The 24,923-nt window shown below is 41.8% G+C and overlaps 1 protein-coding gene across 12 annotated transcripts in view; it reads left to right on the forward strand.

Moving 5' to 3' along the window:
• Positions 1-24,923, forward strand: part of CASK (calcium/calmodulin dependent serine protein kinase) — a 350,915-nt gene that overhangs the window by 206,176 nt on the left and 119,816 nt on the right. The gene's annotated exons all lie outside the window — the stretch shown is intronic.

Below are 24,923 nucleotides of genomic sequence, written 5' to 3' on the forward strand. Positions count from 1 at the left end.
AGATGCTCTGCTGGAATAGTCACTGCTCCCCACGCTGGGACTATGGACATGGTGAGCTGTGACTATTCACTCGCCTTAATAGAGAGCACACTGTATCGGCAGCGTGCTAGGCTATTAAGAAAAATTAATATTCACTGTTCCCCACGCCCATGAGCAGTGAATATTCATTGTCTTTAGCAGCGGGCACAGTGTGTGTGTGTGTGTGTGTGTGTGTGTGTGTAAACACTGCTCAAAAAAGGGAACACTCAAATAACACATCCTAGATCTGAATGAAATATTCTTATTGAATACTTTGTTCTGTACAAAGTTGAATGTGCGGACAACAAAATCACACAAAAATCATCAATGGAAATCAAATTTATTAACCAATGGATGCCTGGATTTGGAGTCACATCCAAAATTAAAGTGGAAAAACGCACTACAGGCTGATCCAACTTTGATGTAATGTCCTTAAAACAAGTCAAAATGAGGCTCAGTATTGTGTGTGGCCTCCACGTGCCTGTATGACCTCCCTACAACGCCTGGGCATGCTCCTGATGAGGTTGCAGATGGTCTCCTGTGGGATTTCCTCCCAGACCTGGACTAAAGCATCCGCCAACTCCTGGACAGTCTGTGGTGCAACGTGACGTTGGTGGATGGAGCGAGACATGATGTCCCAGATGTGCTCAATCGGATTCAGGTCTGGGGAACGGGCGGGCCAGTCCATAGCTTCAATGCCTTCATCTTGCAGGAGCTGCTGACACACTCCAGCCACATGAGGTCTGGCATTGTCCTGCATTAGGAGGAACCCAGGGCCAACCGCACCAGCATATGGTCTCACAAGGGGTCTGAGGATCTCATCTCGGTACCTAATGGCAGTCAGGATACCTCTGGTGAGCACATGGAGGGCGGTGCGGCTCTCCAAAGAAATGCCACCCCACACCATTACTGGACCCACTGCCAAATCGGTCATGCTGAAGGATGTTGCAGGCAGCAGATCGCTCTCCACGGCATCTCCAGACTCTGTCACGTCTGTCACATGCTCAGTGTGAACCTGCTTTCATCTGTGAAGAGCACAGGGCGCCAGTGGCGACTTTGCCAATCCTGGTGTTCTGTGGCAAATGCCAAGCGTCCTGCACGGTGTTGGGCTGCGAGCACAACCCCCATCTGTGGACGTCGGGCCCTCATACCATCCTCATGGAGTCGGTTTCTAACCGTTTGTGCAGACACATGCACATTTGTGGCCTGCTGGAGGTCATTTTGCAGGGCTCTGGCAGTGCTCCTCCTGTTCCCCCTTGCAGGTAGCGGTTCTGCTCCTGGGTTATTGCCCTCCTACAGCCCCCTCCATGTCTTCTGGTGTACTGGCCTGTCTCCGGGTAGCGCCTCCAGCCTCTGGACACTACGCTGACAGACACAGCAAATCATCTTGTTACAGCTCGCATTGATGTGCCATCCTGGATGAACTGCACTACCTGAGCAACTTCTGTGGGTTGTAGAGTCAGTCTCATGCTACCACGAGTGTGAAAGCACAACCAATATTCAAAAGTGACCAAAACATCAGCCAGAAAGCATTGGTACTGAGATGTGGTCTTTGGTCCCCACCTGCAGAACCACTCCTTTATTGAGGGGGTCTTGATAATTGCCAATAATTTCCATCTATTGTCTATTCCATTTGCACAACAGCATGCGAAATTGATTGTCAATCAGTGTAGCTTCCTAAGTGGACAGTTTGATTTCACAGAAGTTTGATTTACTTGGAGTTATATTCTGTTTGTCTTCCCTTTATTTTTTTGAGGGTGTGTGTGTGTGTGTGTGTGTGTGTGTGTGTGTGTGTGTGTGTGTGTGTGTGTGTGTGTATACAGTTAGGTCCATATATATTTGGACAGACAACATTTTTCTAATTTTGGTTCTAGACATTACCACAATGAATTTTAAACAAAACAATTCAGATGCTGTTGAAGTTCAGACTTTCAGCTTTCATTTGAGGGTATCCACATTAAAATTGGATGAAGGGTTTAGGAGTTTCAGCTCCTTAACATGTGCCACCCTGTTTTTAAAGGGACCAAAAGTAATTGGACAGATTGAATAATTGTAAATAAAATGTTCATTTCTAGTACTTGGTTGAAAACCCTTTGTTGGCAATGACTGCCTGAAGTCTTGAACTCATGGACATCACCAGAGGCTGTGTTTCCTTCTTTTTGATGCTCTGCCAGGCCTTCACTGCAGTGGTTTTCAGTTGCTGTTTGTTTGTGGGCCTTTCTGTCTGAAGTTTAGTCTTTAACAAGTGAAATGCATGCTCAATTGGGTTGAGATCAGGTGACTGACTTGGCCATTCAAGAATATTCCACTTATTTGCTTTAATAAACTCCTGGATTGCTTTGGCTTTATGTTTTGGGTCATTGGTCGTCGTTTCATACTACAGATGGACAATCAGTTTGGCTGCATTTGGCTGGATCTGAACACACAGTATGGCTCTGAATACATCAGAATTCATTCAGCTGCTTCTGTCCTGTGTCACATCATCAATAAACACTAGTGACCCAGTGCCACTGGCAGCCATGCATGCCCAAGCCATCACACTGCCTCCGCCGTGTTTTACAGATGATGTGGTATGCTTTGGATCATGAGCTGTACCACGCCTTCGCTATACTTTTCTCTTTCCATCATTCTGGTAGAGGTTGATCTTGGTTTCATCTGTCCAAAGAATGTTCTTCCAGAACTGTGCTGGCTTTTTAGATGTTTTTTAGCAAATCCAGTCTAGCTTTTTTATTCTTGATGCTTATGAGTGGCTTGCACCGTGCAGTGAACCCTCTGTATTTACTTTCATGCAGTCTTCTCTTTATAGTAGATTTAGATATTGATACGCCTACCTCCTGGAGAGTGTTGTTCTCTTGGTTGGCTGGTGTGAAGGGGTTTCTCTTCACCATGGAGATTATTCTGCGATCATCCACCACTGTTGTCTTCCGTGGGCGCCCAGGTCTTTTTGCATTCATGAGTTCACCAGTGCTTTCTTTCTCAGGATGTACCAAACTGTAGATTTTGCCACTCCTAATATTGTAGCAATTTCTCGGATGGGTTTTTTCTGTTTTTGCAGCTTAAGGCTGTGTGCCCACGAGGCAGAAATTATCAGGATTTTTTCCTGAGGGTTTCTGCATCTCCCTGGCAGAAAAAAACGTATGCGCATTGTACATGCTTTTTCCTGCCAGGGACATGCGGAAATGAAGCGTTCACTTGCATTTCCGCATGCGGGTTGACAAGCTCTTTCCAAGCGATTTTAATTTTTTTAGCATCACTTGGAAAGTGCTTGACAACTCGGTCACACTATATAAATCCATGCAAACGGCATGGATTTATATAGTGTGACCCGAGAGAATGGCAAAAAATAAACCTATACTTACCTTCTGATGGCCCCTGCAGTCTTGCTGCGCTCCTGTGCTGGCTGTCGGCAGATCGCAGTGCGCTGTACAGAAGGACCTGCAGTCACATGACTGTGACGTCACCGCAGGTCCTTCAGTCCTGCGCAATCTGCAGGCAAGCACAGGGAAGGAGTCCGGGGACTGTCGAAAGGTGAATATAATGTTTATTTTTTATTTTATTCTTTTTTTTTTTCAGCTTTTAATGGTACCTGGCGTCCGGAGGAGACTCTCCTCTCCTCCACACCCGGGTACCATCCGCACATTAGAACGCGCCAATTACACAAGTACAGATGCAGTCTTGCGGAATTGGCGCGTTCTAATGCAAGTCAATGGCGGCGAAAACGCAGCACTTCCGCAAAATAATTAATAAATTGGTAGTGCTGCGTTTTTTTCCGCAATGATAATCTGCAGCGGAAATTTCCGCAGCATGTGCACAGCACATGCGGATTATCATTAGGGAACATGGCAGGCCTTCTACCATGCATTTTTTAAGCGTTTCTGCAGCGTTTTTGCCTCTGCGGAAAGCTTAAAAAGCGCATCGTGGGCACACAGCCTCAGGATGGTTTGTTTCACCTGCATGGAGAGCTCCTTTGACGGCATGTTTACTTCACAGCAAAACCTTCCAAATGCAAGCACCACACCTCAAATCAACTCCAGGCCATTTATCTGCTTAATTGAGAATGACATAACTAAGGGATTGCCCACACCTGTCCATGAAATAGCCTTGGAGTCAATTGTCCAATTACTTTTGGTCCCTTTAAAAACAGGGTGGCACATGTTAAGGAGCTGAAACTCCTAAACCCTTTATCCAATTTTAATGTGGATACCCTCAAATGAAAGCTGAAAGTCTGATCTTCAACTGCATCTGAATTGTTTTGTTTAAAATTCATTGTGGTAATGTCTAGAACCAAAATTAGAAAAATGTTGTCTCTGTCCAAATATATATCGACCTAACTATGTATGTATACACACTAATATATTAGTATAGGTAGATTACGCACACATACGTGCGTGTGTATTTTGTACTTTTGCAACCCACCTGAAAAAAAAAAGAAAACATGTACACTGCTGTGTCAAAATGGCTTTCTGTGCATATATTCAAATTTTTTTCCACTTCTAATCTCTTCAGGCTTCAAAAGCAATGAAGTGGCTAAAGTTAGTGACTGGACCATCCTTCATGTGGCTATCCTTTATGTCTGAATTGTTTACATAGATTAAAAAAAAAAAAAAAAAAGCCCCTGACACAAACTACACACAACACACAAAAGCTTCAGGAACAATACTGCCGGCTTCTTCCACTTCAAAAAAGATGGTGGTATGCTATCAGCTGCACACTATAGCTGACAACTTAATGCATCAGCCATGATTAGTGTTAGCACTGACCATGTCTGTTTAACCCCTTAGATGCTGCGGTCAATACTGACTACAGCATCTTAATGGTTAACTGAGTGTGGGGACACCCTCTTTAGTTCCATTGGCACCTTGAGATCTTGATCCTGTGGTCCTGATGTTTGCCATGGTAGTTCATTGCTCAATAACGGCCTTAGAGTCTGCTGGCTATAGCGGCCTATTCACAAGTTATCAACATTTAGGTGGTTAAAAATAAACTTTTTCATTCCTTTCGTGCCACTTTGCATTAATTCTTGAAAAGCACCAGAAGGGTTAATGAACTACCTGAGAGCACTTTTGAATAAGTTGAGGGGTGCGGTTTTTAAAATGGTATGACTTTTGGATGGTTTCCAATTTATAGGACCCCCAAAGGCAGTTCAAAAGTGAACAGGTCCCTATAAAAATACGTTTTGTGAATTTCCTTGAAAAAATGAAAAATTACTGTTAGCATTTTAGAAGGTTTAGAAATGTAACAAAATAAAACACTTTACAAATGGTGCTGATGGTAAAGCAGACATGAGGAAATGTTAATGTTTGTTTGGTATGACTATCTAGATTAAAGGGATAGTCATTCAAAGTTTGAAAATTGCAATTTTTTAAAATTTATCAAATTTCTGATATTTTTATAAACACACTAAACATAACGGAAATTTACCATAAAGTATAATATGTCATGAAAAAACAATCTCAAAATCAATCGGATATGTTGAAGCGTTCCTGAGTTACTACATAAAATGACGCTGGTTAGATTTTAAAAAAATTGGTCCGGTCACTAAGGGGTTAAGCCTCATTCAGATGTTAAATTTACTCCTCCAGAGCCATGTGTGTTTTTCACACATGGCACTTGTACCAATGATCGCCTGTGGGGCTGTTTGATCCGAGTGTCCAATAAAAATCTGCAAAGCAACTCAATGGGTCAGTGAGAAACTTCGGACCACACTTGGATGACGTCTTGTGAGTGCGGTTCTATTTACATGGACTGTTAGAAAGGAGTAGGTGGAGAAACCTTGGGGGGGGGGGTTTGTTTGGGTATTTTTTTTGGTCTTTCCTCCATGTACGAAGAAATTAAAGACTGGTCAAAATAATAAGTCCATTTTTCTTGTACATGAGTAACTGACATCTGAATGATTCCCATGTCTGATCACTCTTGTACGAGTGTGATGTGGTTTTCACGCTTGGCACTCGTACTTGTGTTGGTCTATGGGGCCATTCACATGTCCACGTTTCTTTGCGGTCTGCAGGTAATCGCTGAGACAGGTCTGATTTTGTTTCAAGGGTCAGATCAAAATTGCCAATGCAAGTCTATGGGTTTGTGTAAAATCAAACAGCATCCAAATGATGAGAGTGTGGTCTGATCTTCAGACTCATAGGAGAATATGGAAACTTTTTTTTTTTTTTTTTGTTCCATCCACATATGAGAGAAACTGAGGAGAAACCACCTTGCCAAGCATTGGATGTTCACTGATCCTCAATGTTGGAGAGTCTCTTGTCAGTGCACATGCCTTAATAGACCATATAAATAAACTGAAGGTGTACTTCAAGCCATTCTGTCCTCAGTATACTCCCACACTTTCCTGTTTTTCAGATAGATGGGTATATAGAAGTAAGTATGGGATGAAACTAAATGGGAGGAGACAGATTAGATATTAGAAAAAAACTTTTTGACAGTTAGGGTGATTAATGAGTGGAACAGGCTGCCACGAGAGGTGGTGAGTTCTCCTTCAATGGACGTCTTCAAACAGAGGCTGGACAGACATCTGTCTGAGATGATCTAGTGAATCCTGCTTTGAGCAGGGGGTTGGACCAGATGACCCAGGAGGTCCCTTCCAACTCTACCATTCTATGATTCTATGTTTGGTGTTGGGTGGTTTAGCACTTTACTATAATTAGTTTTACTCCTACAGTGTCCTTCATCCGGTATAGATAAGTCGGATGTTTCTTATTTTAGGTCGAGTTTAAAATTTGTTTTCACTTAGGGCCAGCAAAAGCCTGATATGTGTCTACAATTCTTGTTTGTGGTTTCCATGGATTTATTTTGCCTTTTAAAATAAAGCCTAGTGTAATTTATCTGTACGGGATGCTGGACTGTAGCCAGTGGCACCCTGCACGCCGTACATTTGAATTACCTGCAGGTACGCTGGCTGTTTCTTTCCAATTCCTCATAATAAATAGTTAAGTTTTTGTGGGTGTTTTTTTAAATCTTTTGCAATGTGCTATAAAATCCTCTTCTGCAATTTCTGTCTGTGCAATAATTGTTTCCTGGTGTTCAAAGAAATAGAAACCACATATTTTGAACATTACTAGTGATCTTTAGAGCGGTCTATTTGGTTCCTATTTGGAGACACGGAATATTTAATTTGCATTGTTCTTATTGGGGTTTGGCAAAGCTCAAATATTCGCTTGTTGAGTTTTTTTTTTTCTTTTAGGGGATGGTCTTTCTCAAATGTGAGATTTCCTATAGTCATTACCGCATAAAAACTATTTTAAAGGCAATCGGTCAGCCGGTTTTTGCTATGTAAGCTGAAGACCGCATGAGGTAGAGGTTAAAACATAGATCCATGTTTTGTTTTGTTTGCAATTATCGTTTTAGCACCAAGAGCTAATCATTGCTGGGACACAGCAGCTGTGCCTTCTAGTCAGACTCCACCCTCTCCTGTGATAAGCAGCTCACTGGCTATGGACACTGTACATTCAGAGTCTAGTGTGGGTGGGGTTAGCTTCCTCACCTCTGCTTCATGCTACGTCTAAAACCTGATTGTCACAGCGGCTGCACCCAGTAAACTAAGCGATACATCGTTGGATTCAGCTTCTCTTTGCCTACATTACACTGCTCTTAGATGAGACTTAACTGTAAAAAAATGGAGTATCAGTTGGTATGCATGCAAAACAGGAGCATGTTCACACTGACCATTAAACAGACAACCTAAAACCGAACTAAAATGAACATATACCCTGCTATAAGTAAAAGTAATAGTGCTTGTAAATAACATGAGATACTTAGTAAACACCATTTTTGATGAGAAGAAAAAAAGCGTAAAAGCCATCCCACCAACTTCAAGCTGTACCCAAATCAGGATAGTCCTAACCTCTAGTATTAAAACCTTACCATGCATCAGTGACTGTGAATAAGGGCCCAGCAGAACAGTGTATGGGAAGCTATATAAATGTAATGTCCAGCTCAAAGAAAGGAAGGCCACAATCTTACCTGCACGAAGTGCAAAAACCTGAAACTTAACCCAAAAAAAAAAAATAAACTTGAGTGATGAGTTTAGGTAGCAAAAACCTACTGACAGATTCCCTTTTAATGCTTTTTTTTTTTCTTCCATTTTCTACCTGGAAAAATTAGTATGTAAACGCTGAACAACTAGTGGTTAGTTTGAAATGAGGAAATTCTATGGAATATTTTATTTATATGCAAGTAATCAATTACAGGAGAAGGCTTGTTTAGGCACCTTTCAGTCTGACATTTTTTAAACACTTAGGCCTTGTTCACCTCATGTTGGCAGCATATGTTAGAGGTTTATTAGAAAGGAACTCCTTACTACTAGTGAAACGACACAATGTATCCCACTATAAAGCATACTGTGTAATGTCACCCATTCAGCACCCGTTTTATAAGAATATGGCCCCACTTTTTCTGAGTCTAGGAAATTGCCAGTGTTCTCCCTGGTACCAGCGCAACTATCTCAGTTGTTAGTCTGCGCATCCTGAGTGCGACTAGAGAATTTATCGATTGCTGCCTTTAATTGGGTGGTAAGGTTGTTTTCAAAGTCAGCACTGCCCTTGCACACGAAATGAGGCCACATGTTGGACTTCTGGAGCTCCGTAAGAGATCTTGGGTAACCTCAGGGTGGTTAGATGTTCTTGGTGTTGTGGGAGGTACCATGTTCTTCTGCTTTGTCATGGACGGGGCAAAGCTAATAGTGAAAACTTTCACGCTAACGGTGCTTAAAGGAGTTATACCAAGCTTGGACGTTATCCCTAATACAAAGGACAGAGGGTAACTAAAATGCAGATTTATTTAGCCCATAGTTAAAAAGCCGAACTGTCGGTACATACATACTTTTATATGTTTGGACATGATACAAGTATGTAGTTTTTAACTATGGGCTAAATAAATCTGCATTTTACTTACCTGTGATGTCCGGTGAGCTGGATCCACTTCCTCACTCATACATACGTATGCATTATGGGTCTGATTTATTAAAGTGTGTACATCTGAAATCTAGCATAAACACCATAAGTTGCAATATTTTTGCACAACTCTGCAGTTTGCACAAAAATATTGCTGCTTTTGGCGTTTTGCATGCTAGTCCTGGCCAGCTGCGCCAATTTATGCTTCACCTGTTAAATTCATAAGTTGCGCTACTAAAGTGTCGTAATTTCCTCCAGCAGGCTGCTCAATGAGTCAGGGCAGTGTAATCCACCGAGCGTTTCATGAAGACTGGCGTGTGCTATTCTAGTCTTATTGATTCACCCTCATTGTATTTTTGTACGTAAACTTTGTATACAAGTTACAGAATAAAATAGATAATCAATTTTTTTAATAAACTCTGACCAGTATAAAGAGTTTGTCCCCACGCTGGCATTTATTCCTCCTTATGCTGATCTTCCCAAATAACAAAGAATCATTCCTAAGTAATGCTGCTTTCCATGTCTGTGACGCGCCCCCTGGGCCAGTGCTGTTAGGGATACCCGGAGCCGGATCAGATGGGGGTTGTGGTCTCCGAGTGGCTGTGACCCGGTCCGTGCCCAGGGTGTCAAACTCAGTGTGTGGCAGTCCTACAGATGTTATTAGAGTTCTTTGTGTCGACTACGCCACCCGTTGATTTGCGGTCAAAAGGCCGCCGCTGCAGCAGGGTCCGCTGAGGCTGTTGGTATGTGTGCAGCTTTGGTAGTATAACCCCCAACGGGAGGGGTATAGCCTCAGGGGGTCAGCCGTGGAGGATGGTGGTTGTGAAGGTGCAGCAAGGAGACTCAGAGGCATAAAATGCAGTTCCAGGGTTTTACTTACTGGTGTTGCTCGGGTCACTGTGTACAGCAGTGACCACCCAAGCCGTGCTGCGTCCACCAGGTCCTGGACTCGGTCAACTCCCGGGCAATTCTTGAGTATGGTCCTGAGCTCCTTTCTGACTCTCCCTTCTTCTGGCCGTTCCCACCAGGGATCCACTTTTGGCCGGCTCCCTCGGGTCTCTTGGTGGTCAAGCCTCCTCTGGGCTCCCTGACCCTATGCTTGGTATGCCTTTCTAGTGGATTTGGTGAGGGTCGTGGCAGATCCTGCCCACGACCTCCGGTTCCTGGCTAAGGTGTGCTGTAGCCTCTGCCAGCTTGCGATCCGGTACCCTTTTGCCGACCCTTCACCCTTTTGTCCTTATTCTGGGATCTTGGGGTCCCCTCTGCGCCTCTGGGTCTCTCTTCCTTCTCCTCTGCTCTGCTTCTCAGGCTCTCAGACAGACTGGCTGACTGACAACTGACTGACCCTGATCTAAGATGGTGCCCACCTTATATACTCCCTCTATGTGTGAGCTCAGGTGACCAGCACCCAATGAGCTCCTAGCTTTACCCAGGCTGCTCCCCCTATCTGCCCCTACACTACTGGGATGTTCCACCCCCCTCCCACTCCAGCCAGGAACAGACACTGTCGTACCTGCACATTTCTGGTGGGAGTACCATCGGTCTGTTCCCCGGAAATGGGATGTGTGTAGTGCATGCAGCTAACGGAGCTCAGTTCCACACTCCATCCTTACCCGGGAGTGGAATATCACACCTCTGGGTGAGGTGCAATACCCCTGTAGCAGCCGAATCCTCAGGGTGCTACATCTGCAGCCTTATTTCCTCTATGTTGAATAAGGAACATGAGAAAGAAACTGCCAAATGCCAGTGTGAATGTGGAAGAAGAAAGGCTTGATGTGAAAATACCCACTGAGCCACCTGATTTCTGATTTGACTCCTTGCCATCAGTTCTTCCCTTCCTTTTTTTTAATGAATAGATACTATGAAATGGCTCAAAAGTTTCACACTTTTTTTTTTTTTTTATGCGCTGTGATTCCTACAATTATTTGATCGGACAACCTTGTTTTAACATGATGGGATCAGTAGGCTATGATGAACAAAAACGTTAATGTTTTGCTGTTTAGTTATGGGCCTGTAGCTGATAAATTTGCTTCCAGGTAAGCCATAACAAATGTAATATTTTTAGTGTACAGTAAAGTACTTTTTATATATTACTACTTCTAAGTGTGGGTAATTCTAGACTTTAACTACACCAAGATGATTATTCCTACCTGAATGCTCATTTTCGGAATGCTTCCCAGATTTTCAGTTTATGCTGTAGAGTGAATGTAATTGAATACCATATGGGTTTGCATGGCAGATGTCTAATCATTTTCTCTAAACTTTTACTATCTGCTTGATTACACACTATTCCCACAGTTTACAGCCACTTTCCCTAAATAGTATTTTTTTCTAGATAAGAATAGATTCCACTTAATCAGATTTAACTCTGCAGAAGCTTAAAGGGAACTTGTCATGTGAAAAAAAATACTATTAACCTGCAGATATGGGGTTAATCTGCAGATTAATAGTGTCCTGAAACCGTGCGACCGCCACACTAAAACTCCAGCTATAGTGGGCGGCTGTTGTAACCATGCTCCCGCACATTGACAGCCAGCTCTGCACTGATGCACTGCTGAGTCAGCTGTCAGTCAGTGTGAGGGGTGTGGCTACACACTATTAACCTGCAGATTAACCCCATATTTGTAGGTTAATAATGTTTTTCACATGACTGGTTCCCTTTAAACGCTGCTGCATTTATTTATTTTTTTTTTAAGAACGTTACATAATCCTTCTTATATATGAACAAGTCAGAAAAATTAAACTGTTTTAGTCAAATGACTTGAAAATAAGGAAGTCTGTAATTGACTTTTGTATTTGCTCGTCAATAAGAGCTTTTATCTTTCATGGTGTACAGCGGATTTACATGGAGCTCGGCCACTAGTGCCTGCCCAAACCCTGGCCAAAACTGCGCGGTAGTTATATTCCCAGAAACGGGGATGACACTTAATATCCCAGCCACCTCTCTCCAGCCCATTGATTTCTATTCAGCAATTAGCTGCTCACCTCTTTCCCCCTACCTCTCATCTTCTGACGAACTGCTGTTAGAAATCTTGCTAAATCACCAGCCCACATTATCCGCTTCTCCCAAAGCAGTTCTCCTTGTCACAGCTCTCACTTTCCAGAGCTATGTGCTTGTTAAAATGCCCTGTTATCTCTGTGTAGATATGACCGTGTAGACTTCCAAACAAACCACTAATAGATCTATAAAGCTCAGCACACGTTTTGCTGTAACAAATTTAGCTAAAACAGTTGTGTTAGTAATGTGCGCACAATCAGTATTTGCTTGCAGCATTTTTGCAAGGTTCTGCACCTCTTGGCAGCAAAAACGCAGCTTTTTTTACCATGCGTTTTTTTGCGAAAAGCGAAGGCAAAAAAGCACAAAGAATGGGCATGCTGCTGCTTTTAACGCACATGAAATTCTGTAATGAAAAATCCTGATCATGTGCACAGATCTTGCAAAAACTCAAAGAAAATGCTAGGATAAGGTTTGCTATGCTTTTGTGGGGCCAATCCGTGCGGATTTACCGCATATAAAAAGCATAAACGCTCCTTGTGCACATACCCGAAGGCTATGTTAACACATCATGGTTTTGTCAGCGTTTTTTGATGCTTTTTTTTTTTTTTGCAAATTTTCAGCTGCGTTTTGCAGTACTATGCTTTGCATGGGTATTTGAAAGATAGAGCATGTCACTTCTTTCAGCGTTTTTTTGGGTGGTGGAAAAAAAACGCACCAAAAATGCAGGTGTCAAGTTTTCAGCGTGTTTTGTGCATAAACCAGAATGAGTTTTTTTGTTTTTTTTTGTCAATGAGCATTATCTATATGCATAACGGAGACAAAAGGACAGTGAAAAAAAAATGCACCAAGAAAAAAAGCAAAAAAATACTGAACAACCTCCTGGCAAGAGATCATGTTTTGCTGCTGAAAATGAACACCGAAAAACCCATGATGTGTGAACATAGCCTAAAACTGCCACTCAAGTAGGAGTGCTAGACATGAGAGACTGGAAAGCTGTGTGCTGCTCAAGAGACAACTTCAGAATTCCCCTTTAAGACCAAATCAGTGATTTGTTGATAAATGTAGGAAATCTATAAGAAGTTGTGTTACTATTAGTTCACATATTTTACCTTTTCACTGCCAGAAATTTCAGGACTGTTGTCTCACTTGACGTGTACACAGTCTTAATATGGAAACTTTATAGATATGAGTGGCTTGATTTGACACAAGGGTTAAGTTTGTGCTCACCCCTTTTGGTTAAAAAATAAATAAGGCACTTGCATGTCAGCCAGAGCATATATACACTTCCATTGGTAAAGAGGAACGTGGAGGACATAAGTTAATGTATGACATCTACGGGGTTTCCTACTTTCTGCCTATGCTCATTTGCAACTTCCCACTTGTTATACACCCTCCCTTAGACAAAGGCTACGCTCCCAGGATGAGTGTTTTGGGGAGTTTTTGATGTTGCAGATTTTCTGCACCCATTAGGTAAAATGGGATACTTGCATTTTTTAAAAAATACACAGCTTAAAAAAAAACTCGCCAAAAATTCATCATGGGAGCGTAACCTGAGGGTGCATTTACACTGGACGATTATCATCTTGTCTAATCACAAGATGAACGAGCAAAACCAGGTTAATTGTGTGAAATTTTTAAGCTTTTTTTTTTTTTTTTTTTTTTAAAGATAATCATTCTCAGCAGCACATGGTCCTGTATACAGAAAACATAGTAACATAGGTTGAATAAAGACCTAGGTCCATCAAGTTCAACCTTTCTTCCCCAATTGTACTCCCTATACGAACACTACTCTAACTTACTGAGACTAGGCTTCAAAAATGTATTACCATTTTTATTATTGCTGCACTATTACAATTAAAAATGAACCCATTTATAATTTTTTTAATTAGTTTTATCTTTTGTATTACTCTTGTGATTCTAATAATCGTATTACTAAAATCCCTGTGCCTAAATCTGTTGATCCAGAAGAAGGCAAAAACCCCAGGACATATTCAGCCAATTTGCATCATGGGGAAAAATTCCTTCTTGACCCCGAGAAAAAGCGATCAGTCCTATATCTCTGGATCAAACTTAATTATGATTATAGTTATGTAATTACTATTACCGTACTAAATGTACTACTATAGGTGTAATATTTTGTCTAATTTAACTGTAACCCACAATGTTGTGTGTTGAGGAAATCATCCAGCCCTTTTTTGAAAGCTGTTATGGTGTCTGCCATTACTACCTCTTGCGTTCGGGCATTCCACAGTCTGACTGCTCTGACTGTAAAGAACCCTTTCCTGTTTAGGTGCTGGAATCACCTTTCTTCCACCAGTAATGAGTGCCCCCTGATCCTTAGTATGCACGTTGGAAGGAATAAGTCATGTGCCAGTCCTCTGTACTAACCACACATACACACTGCTCAAAAAAATAAAGGAAACACTTAAAACAGAATATAACTCCAAATAAATCAAACTTCTGTGAAATCAAACTGTCCCCTTAGGAAGCAACACTGATTGACAATCAATTTCACATGCTGTTGTGCAAATGGAATAGACAATAGATGGAAATTATTGGCAATTATCAAGACACCCTCAATAATGGAGTGGTTCTGCAGGTGGGGACCACAGACCACATCTCAGTACCAATGCTTTCTGGCTGATGTTTTGGTCACTTTTGAATGTTGGTTGTGCTTTCACACTCGTGGTAGCATGAAACGGACTCTACAACCCACAGAACTTGCTCAGGTAGTGCAGCTCATCCAGGATGGCACATCAATGCGAGCTGTGGCAAGAAGGTTTGCTGTGACTGTCAGCGTAGTGTCCAGAGGCTGGAAGCACTACCAGGAGACAGGCCAGTACACCAGGAGACGTGGAGGGGGCCGTAGGAGGGCAACAACCCAGCAGCAGGACTGCTACCTCCGCCTTTGTGCAAGGAGGAACAGGAGGAGCACTGCCAGAGCCCTGCAAAATGACCTCCAGCAGGCCACAAATGTGCATGTGTCTGCACAAACAGTTAGAAACTGACTCCATGAGGGTGGTATGAGGGCCAAATGTCCACAGATGGGGGTTGTGCTCACAGCCCAACACCGTGCAGGACGCTTGGCATTTGCCACAGAACACCAGGATTGGCCAAGTCGCCACTGGCGCCCTGTGCTCTTCACAGAAGATAGCAGGTTCACACTGAGCACATGTGACCGAGTCTGGAGACGCCGTGGAGAGTGATCTGCTGCCTGCAACATCCTTCAGCATGACCAGTTTGGCAGTGGGTCAGTAATAGTGTGGGGTGGCATTTCTTTGGAGGGCCGTACAGCCCTCCATGTGCTCACCAGAGGAAGCCTGACTGCCATTAGGTACCGAGATGAGATCCTCAGACCCCTTGTGAGACCATATGCTGGTGCTGTTGGCCCTGTGTTCGTCCTAATGCAGGACAATGCCAGACCTCATGTGGCTGGAGTGTGTCAGCAGTTCCTGCAAGATGAAGACATTGAAGCTATGGACTGGCCGCCCGTTCCCCAGACCTGAATCCGATTGAGCACATCTGGGACATCATGTCTCGCTCCATCCACCAATCTCACGTTGCACCACAGACTGTCCAGGAGTTGGCAGATGCTTTAGTCAAGGTCTGGGAGGAGATCCCACAGGAGACCATCCGCAACCTCATCAGGAGCATGCCCAGGCATTGTAGGGAGGTCATACAGGCACGTGGAGGCCACACCCAATACTGAGCCTCATTTTGACTTGTTTTAAGGACATTACATCAAAGTTGGATCAGCCTGTAGTGTTTTTCCACTTTAATTTTGGGGGTGACTCCAAATCCATGCATCCATTGGTTAATAAATTTGATTTCCATTGATGATTTTTGTGTGATTTTGTTGTCCGCACATTCAACTTTGTACAGAACAAAGTATTCAATGAGAATATTTCATTCATTCTTATCTAGGATGTGTTATTTGAGTGTTCCCTTTATTTTTTTGAGCAGTGTATTTATACATGTAAATGAGATCCCCTCTGAGGCGTCGTTTTTCTAAGCTAAACAAACAACTTTTTCTACCTTTCATCATATGAGAGGCCTTCCTTCCCTTGTAATAATCTAGTTGCCAGCCTTTGAACTATAACTTTCTGAATATCCTTTTTAAAATGTGGAGCCCAAAACTGGATCCCATATTCTAGATGTTGCCTCACCAGTGATATATAAAGGGGTAACAATACTTTGAGATCGTGGGATTTTATTTCTCATTTTTATACATCCTAAAACCTTGTTTGCTTTTGCGGCTGCTGCTTGACATTGAGTACTGCTGCTCAGCTTACTCGTGACCAGAATACCAAAGTCCTTCTCCTGTTCTGTTGTCCCAAGTATACTCCCATTTAATGTATATGTAGCAATAGGATTACTCTGTCCAAGGTGCATTACTCTACATTTATCTATATTAAATCTCATCGGCCCAGTGTTTGCCCATTCAGTCATCTTATCCAGATAGTTCTGCAATATCGTAATGTGAAGATTAGATTTTAATATCCTACGTAGTTTGGTGTCCTCAGCAATAACTGACACTTTACTCTCAATCCATTCCCAAAGGTCATTAATAAAAAGGTTAAAAAGAATCTGTGCTAGCACAGATCCCTGCGGCCCCCACTGCTCACTATATCCCATTTAGAGAATGTACCATTTATGTTGACTTAGTTTCCTATCATTTAGCCAATTCCTTACCCATCTACATATAGTTCCCCCAAGTCCTTGCTTCTGTAGCTTCAGTATAAGGCTACACTGTGGTACAGTATCAAATGCCTTTGCAAAGTCCAGATAAATCACATCAGCCGCATTACCAACATCCAAATTTGCACTTACCTCCTCATAGAAACCCAACATGTTGGTTTGACACAACCTATTTATTCATGAATCCGTGCTGCTGATCATTTATTAGATTTTTCTCTGCGATATAACTCTGCAGGCCTTCTTATGAGGCTATGTGCCCATGTAGCGTTCTTGCAGCGTTTTTACGGCCACAAAAACGCTTGTAAAACAGTCTGCCATGCAAAGCAATGTGAATTCGGATGTGCTCTGCACATGATGCGCTGATTAGCGCTCCTAATTCGAATTGCGTTTCAAAACGCAGCATGACCATTTCTACCGCCATTACGCCGCAAATTCGCGGCCATTGAGGAAAATTGAAACGTAGCAATCCCACAAGTATATGTGCGTTTCAATTAAATTCAATGGCCGCAAATTTGCAGCGTAATCGTGGTGCGTATGGTACCCAGGATGAAGAGGAGACTACAACTCCTCTTCATTCCGGCTACCACGCGGTAAAAAAAAAAAGAAATAAAGTTGGGCATAAAGATTTTTTTTTTATTTTTACCCCTCTGGTCTTCTCCCGGCCGCGTCCTCTCTCCTCTGCGTCCCGCGGTGTACTTGCAGGACCTGCGGTGACGTCATTTAGTCAGCTGATGGTCATGCGACCGCTGACGTCAGCGGTCAGGTGATGGTTTTCCAGATAGTTCTGGAAAACCATGGTCAGGTGATAGTTTTTTTTATTTTTAACTTTTTAATTCTTTTTTTTTTTTTTTTTTTTTTTTTTTTTTTTTTTTATAGATGCAGCATTTAAAGCATCTAAGTTGGTCACACAATATAAATCCATGCCAGTTGCATGGATTTATATTGTGTGACCAACTTGTCAAGCACTTTTCCAAGTGATGCTCAAAATCGCTTGGAAAAGTGCTTAAAAAAAAAAAAACGCTGAAAAAAACGCTTCTCTCTGGCAGAAAAAACGCATGTAAATCTGCATGCATTTTTTTTTCTGCCAGAGGCAAAAACGCTCTACATCAAATTTGCTACGTGGGCACATAGCCTGTTACAAGAGTCCTAAGAAAATGAGATTCAGCGGTTTGTCAATTACGGAGCTCAATTCCCTCAGTATCCATGGATGAATACCATCTGGGCCGGCGGATTTGTCAATGTTTAATTTGCTCAGACGCAGGCGTACTTCTTTGTTTTAAACTAGTTATATCAGGTGGTGAACTTTGATTTTTGCCCTGTTGAAAGATCCCTGGAACAAACTGTTGGTGAACATGGATGAAAAGTGCCTGTTTAATATCTCAGCCTTTTCTTTGTCCTCTATAATTATCTTGTCATCGTTTAAGTGGCTGATACCATCTGATTTTTTTTTTTTTAAAGCCTTGATGTTTGTATAAAAAAAATTTGGGATTTATTTTAATGTGGCTGGTGATTTTGTTTCTCTGTAGATAATTTTGCTTGCTTGATTTCTTTTTTACATTACTTACAGTGCCGGCAAAAAAAATCTTTACACTTGCGCAGCAAAAAAAAACTTTACATATAAAATCCACATCATCATTTCACTTTTTAAAAGTGTACACAATGGGGGAGATAATAAAAAAACTGTCTATTTTAAAGCTGGCTTTGTTGCAAATATCAACCAATCAACGCTCAGTTTTCACTTCTCTGGTAAAGCGAAAGCTGCACTCTGGTTATGTGCAGCTCAGCCAATTTTGCCATTAGGCAGTCTTTTATTATCTCCCTCAGTTTTTTATTATCTCCCACAATGGGTCGAAAGAAGCTTAAAATGAAAGAGAAATCCCGTGCCTTGACTCTGCTCGAGAACGGGGATTCGGTGATTGCTGTAGCTAGAGATCTGGGAGTGTCAAGAGAAGCAATTTATCAACTGAAGCGGTTGGCGGCATCATTGCGTCCTGGGATGGTACCGCAGAGGAAGTCAGGCTCTGGCGCACCTAAGAAGACTTCACCAAGGACTGATAAGCTTCTGGAGCGTGAAGTGATGTCACATCCTTCTATAATTGCCGTTGAAATAAAAAGCAAGTACCCTATGCACCTCCAGAACATCACAACTAGGACAATTCGTCACCGCCTGCAGAAGGACCTGGGTCTACCAAGTTGCTGTGCCGCAAAGAAGCCCCTGCTCACAGCAGCAATGAAGAAGAAAAGGCTTGCCTTTTGTAAGAAATATCAAGATTGGACATCTGAAGAGTGGAAGAAAGTGATGTTTAGTGATGAGAGCACTTTCAGGCTGGTCAGGGGAGGCTCAAAGGTTGTGCGTCGTCCGAGTACCGTGTCACGGTATGACCCAAAATATACGGTTAAGACTGTTAAACACCCTGACAGTGTGATCGTGTGGGGTGCATTCAGTGGAAGCATGGGCAGGGCAGGTTTGTACTTCCTTCCCAAGATTGTAACTATGAATGCAAGCAATTATATTACTGTTTTGGAAGAACACATGCTTACTTTTTGGGTCATACATCAGTGTGATTACTTTATGCATGATAGAGCCCCTGTCCACAAAGCCAAGGCCGTGAGAAAGTTTCTCAGTGACAATAACATTAACATTTTGGAGTGGCCAGGTAATTCCCCTGACCTTAACCCCATAGAAAATGCCTGGAATTTAATGAAAAACAAGGTTCAAGAGACACGACCCAGCAACATCAACAATCTAAAGGAGGTGCTGAAGACACTGTGGGTAAACATGGACTCCACCTACTTAGCCAGCCTTGATGAATCCATGCCAAAACGACTGCAGATGGTGATAAAATGTAAGGGTGACATGACAAAATACTAATTGTAATAAAATATCCACAATAAAACACTTGAATCCACTTGAATATTAAGATTTTGTGGTTTCATTGAACTTGTAAAGATTTTTTTTTTGCCGGCACTGTATTTAGGTCTTTATACTCCTGAAATGCGATTTCTGTATTCTCGGCCTTGAAGATTTTGAACTTTGTTTTTGTCTTATTAAACTTTGTACTGTCTTATCCATAATGGTTTCTTTTTATTCCTGGACATTTTATCAGATGGTATACATTTTCTACAGGATTCTAGTAGTATTTCCTTAAACATGCCCCATTTACGTTCAGTATCCCCAGTTACCATGACACGGTCCCAGTCTACACGATTAAGCTCTTCCCTTAATTGTTGAAATCCGCTCTCCTAAAGTTCCACGTTTTTGTATTTCCTTTTTCAAATGTTTTATTGAATATTACATTGAAACTTACCATATTATGGTCGCTGTTTCCCAAATGCTCCCGGACCTGTAGATCTGAAATTGTATCTGGTCTATCATGCTACCGATAACAATGGTATTCCGTGCACCTGGAACAGTCATTAAATATAATCAGTCTGTGTGCATAGACGTACAGAGAGGCTGTTTAAATAACTGTTGATTGGCTAACAAGTAGCCGATTAGCCGTTTTAACACATGCAGATCAGTCAGTGTAAATGCACCTGAACACAAAACCAAGTAATGAAACTTTTGTGCCATGAGAGCTTTCAATTGATACCAGGAGGTAAGTGCAAAATTAGAGGTGCAGCAAACTTTCACGCAAAAAAGAGGCCTTACTCACTGATAGAGGAGTTGATTCACATGCCTGATTAGTGTTAGGGAGGCTATGTTCGCATATTGTGTCTTTGTAGTGTTTTTTTTTCGGCACCAAAAACCAGAGTGGTGGCAGGTAAAAGAGTGCATACAATATGCACATTTTTGACCCGTTTTAACCCCTTTCTGCCAAGGTCAGTAATAGTACGTAGTTGCGCCCTGGGCCTTATGGACCAGCTACGTACAATTACGCATAATGTGATCTCGCTCGCACACAAGCGGTGCTGGGCGAAAGCCACCGGGTGTCAGCTGATTGTCACAGCGGACACCCAGTGCTAGGAATGGTCGAGCACCACTGCTGGCATATTAACCCCCGAAATGCTGCTATCGAAGTTGGTCGCAGCATTTCGGGAGCAAGGGGAGGTAAGCGCTGCTACTTACCTCCTCTCCGGCGTCCTGCGCTGTTTCTGCCGAGTCCCGGATGTTGTCATGGTGACCCGATGTCGTCATGACAACATCCGGGTCACCAGGAGGCAAGTTACTTTGATCATGCGCAGTGCGCGACCAAAGTAACTTCTGCATGCCACGCTGACATGCTGTATAGAGCATAGAGTTGCTTCTGCATCTCTAGGCTATATAAGTAATCAGGCTGCAAAAAGTGAATGTCCCATAGTTGGACATAGTGAACAAGTAAAAAAAAAAAATGTCAAAGTGAAAAAAAAAAAAAATTGTTAAAATATAAAAAATGAACCCCCACCCCTCACCCCCCCAAAAATATACTAAACCCATAAATATTCTGAAAAAAGAAAAATAAACGAATAAAAGTACACATATTTAGCATCGCAGCATCCGGAACGACCTGACCTATAAAACTGTCCCACTAATTAACCCCTTTAGTGAACACAATAATAAAAAATGAATAAAAAACGAAGCAAAAAACGATGCTTTATCATACCGCCAAGCAAAAAATGGAATAAAACGCATCAAAAAGACTAATGTAAATAAAAATGGTACCACTGAAAACGTCATCTTGTCCTACAAAAAACAAGCAACCATACATCTCCATAAGCCGAAAAATAAGTTATAGCTCTCAGAATAAAGCGATACAAAAAAAATATTTTTCCTATTAAATAGTTTGTGTGAAAGCACAAAAACATAAAAAAAGATATAAATGTGGTACCGCTGTAAACGTACTGACCTGAAGAATAAAGCTGCCTTATCAATTTTACCACACGTGGAACGGCATAAAAAAAATAAAATCCTGATTTGTCGGTTTTTGTTTATTCACCCTCCCAAAAATCAGAATAGACAGCGATCAAAAAATGTCACGTGTCCGAAAATGATACCAATAAAAACGTCAATTTGTCCTGCAAAAAACAAGCCGTCACATGACTGTCAACCGAAATCTGGAAAAATTATAGCTCTCAAAATATGGCGATGCAAAAACTAGTCTTTGCAAAAAAAATTCTTTTAGTGTGTGACAGCTGTCAATCATAAAAACCCCATATGAATCTGGCATCGCTGTAATCGCACCGACCCGAAGAATAAAGTTGTCTAATCACTTATACCGCACGAGAAACGGCGTAAAAAATAAACGCTAGGGCTGTGCTAGGGCATAGGGCTATGATTTTTTTTCAAAAGTAAAGAAAAAAAATGATGACGATATGGCGACTAGTGTTAAGCGCAAGTGCTCGCTTCTTCAGTTTGCATCAGGTGCTCGGGTATGCACAGAGTATCGCGGGTGCTCGAGTGACATGTTCTAGTCTCCGCCCCATATGCTTTGTGACCAATTAAAGTTGCATGGATTGCCTGCCATGCACGAGCGATCTCCCCATGTTTTTTTGGGTGTCTAACAGCCATGAAACATGCGGATGGGGACTCGAGCATGTCACTTGAGCACCCGCGATATATGGTGCATACCCGAGTACCCGATGCAGACACAAATAGCGAGCGCTTGCGCTCAAGACTAATGACAACTTTCTCAATATGATGACCTAATGTTATCAAATTCTGTATCGTACTTCTGGGTTCAAAATGTTCACTATACCCCTTGATAAAATCCTTGAGGGTTCTAGTTTCCAAAATGGGGTCAGTTGTGGGGGGTTTTCACTGTTTAGGCGCATCAGGGGCTCTCCAAAGGCAACACGGCGTCCGCTAATTATTCAAGCACATTTTACATTCAAAAAGTCAAATGGCGCTCCTTCCCTTCCGAGCCCTGCCGTGCGCCCAAACTGGTTTTTCCCCACGTATTGAGTATCGGTGTGCTCAGGAAAAATTGCACAACAAACTTTGGGGTCCATTTTTTCTGGTTACCCTTGCAAAAATAAAAAAAAATGGGGTCTAAAGTAATATTTTTGTGAAAAAAGTTAAATGTTAATTTTTTTCTTCCACATTACAAAAATTCCTGTGAAGCACCTGAAGGGTTGATAAACTACTTGAATGTGGTTTTGAGCACCTTAAGGGGTGCAGTTTTTAGAATGGTGTCACTTTGGGTATTTTCTGTCATATAGGCCCATCAAAGTCACTTCAAATGTGATGTGGTCCCTAAAAAAAAAAGATAAAAAAAATAAAAAAATGAGAAATCGCTGGTCACCTTTTAACCCTTATAACTTCCTAACCCAAAAAAAATTGGTTCCAATATTGTGCTGATGTAAAGTAGACATGTGGGAAATGTTATTTATTAACTCTTTTGTGAGACATATCTCTGTGGTTTAAGGGCATAAAAATTCAAAGTTTGAAAATTGCGACATTTTCGCCAAATTTCAGTCTTTTTTTCCACAAATAAACGCAAGTGATATCGAAGAAATTTTACCACTGTCATGAAGTACAATATGTCACAAAAAAACAATCTCAGAATCAGGGGAATACGTTGAAGCTTTCCAGAGGTATTACTTAATAAACTGACAGTGGTCAGAATTGTAAAAATTGGCCTGGTCATTAATGTGCAAACCACCCTCGGGGGTAAAGGGTTAATGTGCTTAACAGAATTTTTACTTGCGTTTTTTTTTTATTTTATTTTTTTTATTCATTTTAATGGGTGAACAGCGCTGCAAAGACTCTGCAAGAAATGATATTCCATGTCTTGGCAAAGGCGCAGTAGGGCCCAAAATACTCCAGGAAAAATAAAAGCCTAGTCTAACTAAGATTTCAGTAATCTCATGGACTTTGCTGATGCTGTAAAAAAAAAAAACTGCGTATTTTATGCACCAAATATGGCTCATGTAAAAAAAAAAAAAAAAAAACCTTCAAAAAAGAGCACTTCATCCTATTCTAACATTTCAAGCTCTGATGATTTAGCTGCTGCAATCATAAAGACCTGATCTACTCGAAGCACTGCCTAACAATCCCAGACTGCCACTGTACTGTTACATGTGCCAGTTTCACCATTCCCCTGAAGAAGCAACAGCACAAAGAAACAGAACTGGCTTTGGGAATCTTTTTCATGTCTGGCAAATAGATTGGGTGTGCTTTATGATGGGTAAGACTGACTTTCCAATTTCACATATGTGAATTGTGACAATCTGGGAAAGCAATTACTATGACCACAATGGTGATTATTTGATACGGGGGGGCTCTTTGAGAGCTTGGTCTTTTTTATTACTACTTAATATATTACATAAGTAACTCATTATATATTCCCATCTTGCCTTATTTTATTTGGTAGCCAGTGTGCTGGTCTTTGTCATCCTACATACACAAATCGGAAGTATGCCTACTTTGTATGTACATAAATAAAATATTTACTGTTTTTAGCCATTTAACACCTTTGTTCTTTTTCTTTCTGGATATGCCAATTTCTGTTTTCTAACAAGGTTGTGTGTTTTTTTGTGCCAAACTAGACAGGACAAGTCTGGCAGGGAAATGCCCAACCTCTCCATCCCCACCAGACCAGGCCTGCCTACCTAATCAATATGTGTTTTCTAAAGGTCCCATCAGGGATTGCAAGGAGAAGGTCCGTTACACCCCGGGAGATGTGATTAGATGATCCTAGGCAGAACTGGTCTGGGAGAAGGGACGCCTCACCGGACTGGTCCTGACTCGTTTGCATGTGCAGAGCTGTGGAAGAATACTTATTCATAACCCAGCAGTGTTGGTCTGGTACACACACGACCATATGTATTGGTATTTATCACCCTATAGAGGCAGTCTGGGACAGAAAAAGACCTGATGGATTTTTTCTTCTTAAAATTTACGGTCTTAAAAAATAAAAACTCCACCCCTGCAGCTTCTGACAAACTGTAGCCCCTCTACATGGTCTCTTTAGTGGTTTGGCCATACTTGACAAGGTGGCCCCTTCCTCTTCCTGTGCAGTGTACTACTGTTTGGTGAACCTGGATAAATATTACAGAATGACATGGCAGTTTTACTTATAGCACAAGGTATAAAGGTGTAAATGGTATAAAGAACAGGAAAGCATTGAATGATACACACACCGTCCATGTTCATGAAAGCCGCATGTACATGATCAATGAGCGTGTGACAGCTCTGCTTTGATGATCCCGGAGCTATGATGTGGTTGATATATACACTTTCTATTCTGAAGTGCTGATGCCGTCCCAGAGGATAGATGAAATATGGACTGTGCGAATAGTGTAAGTGAATCTGATGCTTTTTGAGTTGAGAATCAATACTCCGATAATGTGATAGATGGTGGGAATCTCATACAGAGATATGTAATGGT

The sequence above is a fragment of the Phyllobates terribilis genome, unplaced genomic scaffold (assembly GCF_046119375.1).
Source record: "Phyllobates terribilis strain yellow unplaced genomic scaffold, ASM4611937v1 Scaffold_2__4_contigs__length_985480577, whole genome shotgun sequence".
Classification (NCBI taxonomy): domain Eukaryota; kingdom Metazoa; phylum Chordata; class Amphibia; order Anura; family Dendrobatidae; genus Phyllobates; species Phyllobates terribilis.